The sequence below is a fragment of the Helianthus annuus genome, chromosome 4 (assembly GCF_002127325.2).
Source record: "Helianthus annuus cultivar XRQ/B chromosome 4, HanXRQr2.0-SUNRISE, whole genome shotgun sequence".
In the NCBI taxonomy this organism is placed as follows: Eukaryota; Viridiplantae; Streptophyta; class Magnoliopsida; order Asterales; family Asteraceae; genus Helianthus; species Helianthus annuus.
The window spans coordinates 173755547-173759568 of record NC_035436.2 but is presented as its reverse complement, the minus strand read 5'-3'; the positions used below and the strand labels follow the sequence as shown (position 1 = coordinate 173759568).

Sequence of the window (4022 nt, the reverse complement as noted above, 5' to 3'; positions counted from 1 at the left end):
CTTTATACCTACTTCCACTCAACCATCACCAAACACTACATTACCTAATACCACCGCTGAATTTACACCATCCAATGTCACCCAACCAATCACCACTCAAACTGAGCCTACCATCACATACGATCCATCCACCACAATCCCACCATTATCTCACTTCTTTCCCCCAACTACGGGTCAATCATCATCTACCTTCACAATTGCACCCAATTCAACTATTGTGCATACTACTTCATCTTTTAGACCACAACAACAACAGTCGGGTTTTCAGTATTCGACCATCCCATTTGGGCAGACCTCGGGAATTCAAGGAGATGGTTATGATGAGGGATTTGAAGATTATGAGGGTTATGAAGATGATGGGTACGGTTATGGAGGTTATGGTGATCAAGGGGAGTTTGGGTATTTGCAAAGTCAATCTCAAGGAATGGCAAGTGTTGGTGGAATGCCACAACAACAAATTATACCACAACACATTCGGCCAAGACCACAAGGGCCAACCATCCAACAACCCATTCCATTGCAACAAGTTAGGCCACAACATGTACAGCCACAATTTCAAAGGCCGAATCAATACCCACCGATGCCCCAACAACCAATTACACCACAAGGGCTTATACCAAGACCAATGGGTCCTATTCGTCCAAGGGGCCGATTGGGTGTTCCAAGAAGGCATCTTAGGGAACAAGCAAGGGGAATAGAGGCACATTTCAGGCCAATCATTACTCAAAACCCTTCACCGGTGGTTATCCCTCACAACAACCAAGGGAGAACTTTTGAAGTAAGAACAAACTCGTTGCAAAGTTTACCGAAGTACAAAGGGTTAGCAACGGAGGAGCCGTATTTCCATTTAGAGGCCTATGACTCAATTTGCAACACTTTTGGGAGTCAAGGTTTTTTGGCCGATGAAGTCAAGTTGGTCTTATTTCAGTTTTCTTTGGAGGATAAGGCAAAGAAATGGTTCTATACATTACCTTCGGCATCAATATATACATGGGGGGAGATGCAACAAACCTTTTTGGATGAATTCTACACCGCCCAAAAGACCAATGATGCGCGGAAGGGATTGAGAAGCTTTCAACAACAACACGGTGAGATGTTCCATGAGGCGTTTGAGCGTTTTAACATGATGATTAAAAACTGCCCTCATCATGGAATTGAGTTATGGGAGTTGATGAACGCTTTTCATGAGGGGTTGAGTGCCGAAGACGCACGTGATCTAATGTCTATCACCGGAGGGACGTTTGGAATGAACTACGAGAATGAAGATTGGGAGTTCTTGGAAAGCATGGCAACTACGTCAAAGAGGAAAGCTCAAGCTTCAAGAAGAGCCCGACCGACCACTACCCGACCACAAGTGCACGCCATAGATGATGGTAATGTTCAAACCACTAACCAAATATATGATGTTTGTGCTTTGTGTAATGAAATAGGTCATGCGGCTGAAAATTGCCAAGGGATGTTGGAAGGGCAATACGAGGAGGTCCATGTGATTCAAGGTCAAGGTCAAGGAGGAGGTGGTAGGAACTACAACAACATGAATTCTAATACCTACCACCCCGGATTGAGGAACCACCCGAACTTTAGATATGGGAACCCTTCAAATCAAGCTAACCCGAATTTCCAAGGAAACCAGGGATTTCAAAGGCAATATCAAACGGGTCAAAGCTTTTCGGGTGGAAATGAGATGATGGAGATGTTGAAGGCGATGCAAAGTGAAATGCAACGAATGAACCAACGTGATGAGGTTCGGATGCAAAAGGACGAGGTTCGTGACAAAAGCATCCAATCGTTGACCACTCAAATGGGTCAACTTGCAAGTGACGTGGCGATGTTAAAGAAAGCAAAAGGCCAGCTACCGAGTGATACGGTGCCAAATCCCAAGAACATAAAAAGCATTAACATCAATGTGGTAAGCACCGTTCCAAATACTAAATTTAATGAAACATTGCTAACTTCTTCGTGTCAAGTGAATGCAGGTTTGGAAAAAGATGCCGAAGTCGAGAATGATAAAGAGTATGGAGTGCCAATCGTGCCTATCCGTGTGGGAAAATTAAAAATCCCTCACGCATTGTTGGACTACGGGGCAAGCGTGAGTGTGCTACCAAGCGATCTATACGATATGTACGACTTTGGTCCACTCGAAGGTATAGACACCATGGTGAGCTTAGCGGATGGAAGTTGGAGGCGTCCACGGGGAATGGTTAGGAATGTTAAGATTCAATTGGGAGAATTTGAATACCCGGTGGATTTCCTAGTTTTGGACTATGCTTCTACCAATATGGCATCACAACAAAGGGTAATTTTAGGTCGACCGTTTCTATACGCAGCAAATGCTCAAATTAATTGTAGAGACGAGATTATTACCATGACCGAAAAGAACTGTAGGTTGTATTTTGATGTTCAAACTAGAGGGATTAGCTATGAGTCCATTGAGAGGAAGGGTGATGAGTCTAGTGACTGTATGAAAAATGTGTTACCACAAATGAGAAAAAAACACCCACCGGACCGTGAAGAGACAAATATGGGTTCAAGCAGGAGTGTATTTGATTACCCACCGAGTCAAAATGAGAAGGATGCATTTTGCCCAATGACCAGCTACAGTGGGGGTGATGATAGGAACCGATTCTTTGAACCACCATAAATGGTGGTGGCACGGTCTGGCTGAAGACTCGAAACTTAGCGCTGCTCGGGAGGCAACCCGGGATTTTATATTGATCTTGTTGTTTTTATCTTTCTATGTTTCAGGGCCATGGCAACATTCAAGTGTGGGGAGGATGTACGGATATTTGTGTGAAGGTGGTGATAGGAAGTCGGATTATCTACAACATCTGTTGTGGCAAATTTCACCAGGTCAATGTACTCTTTCCTTAGTCTTGTTATGTTCTTTAGCTTTGAAGTATTGGTAGTTAGTTTGTTTGGTGGTGTCATGTAAAAAAAATAAAAAATAAAAAAAAAATTATAAAATGAAAAGTACAAAAAAAAAATTTGGGGTTTGAGAATTTAAGCAATTGTTGATGTTTTTGGTTAAAGCGATCCTTCCCTCAAAGCCATACATTGGGACAATGTATCCCAAGTGTGGGGATTGGGGAAATTTTTGGGAGTTTTAAAAAATTTTGTAAATCCGAGCGAAAATTGTTAAAATTTGAAAGCTTGATATTGTGCCATTTGACACACCGACACCCATTCCTAGTCTTTTCTTGGTGAGGATTTGAGCCACACATGATTGTTATTGATATTTCATTGTTTGAGTGGCGGTGTGTGTTGTTGTGTTAATAGAACTTGTATGTGAATACTTGTTAAATCCTAGAATTAGCATGCTTTTGAAAATGATAGGAGGACTTTTAGGAAGCCTCGTCTAGATGTGTGAGAGTGTGGGATTGGTGGGTTGGACCTCATACGTTACATATATGAGCTTGGTATTGTGAGGGGTGGGGGTTTGGTCCTTGGAAAGCCATGTTGAGCCTTAGACCATTCGATTGTGACCCGAGCCTACTTCCTACAAAAATTTTACCTTTTGAGATGACCGGTTTAGGAGATTTAGTATGTAGTATTAATGTTCTTGTATATATTGTTGAGTTTGATGTGTTAAAGAAAAAAAGAAAAAAATATGATGAAAAAAAAAAAGAGGAAAATATGAGAAAAATACAAAAAAAAAAAAAGTGATTGGTTGCAATAGTAGTTGAAAATGTCAAGAAGTTGTGTATATATTTGATGGTTGCTTTGTTTAGTGGTAGAAATAAAAACCGGGTCAAATCAATTAGCTCTTCCATATGTATTCCACCATTTTCCTACCTTTACACCTAGCCCCGTTACAACCCGCAAGTCCCTTTGATTCTAAAGCATGCTAAATACTCAATAGGAAGAGACTTGATTTTTATACAAGCTTATTGTCGCACAAACACACACACGCGTTGAGTGGTTCTGCATTACATGCTAGTAATTTTTGTCACCGAGAGTTTGGCGAGGGGTGTGTCTTATGATATGGTTGAAGGTTAGTAAAAGGACGGCACATTTGGCTTGGT

General features: G+C 41.6%; 1 non-coding gene across 1 annotated transcript; it reads right to left on the bottom strand.

Annotated features, from left to right (window-relative positions):
- Positions 1 to 1049: 1049 nt before the first annotated feature.
- On the bottom strand, positions 1050 to 1155 carry LOC118491931. The gene has a single exon (XR_004892376.1). It is a non-coding gene; the product is annotated as a small nucleolar RNA R71 (small nucleolar RNA).
- Between the last annotated feature and the right edge of the window lie 2867 nt (positions 1156 to 4022).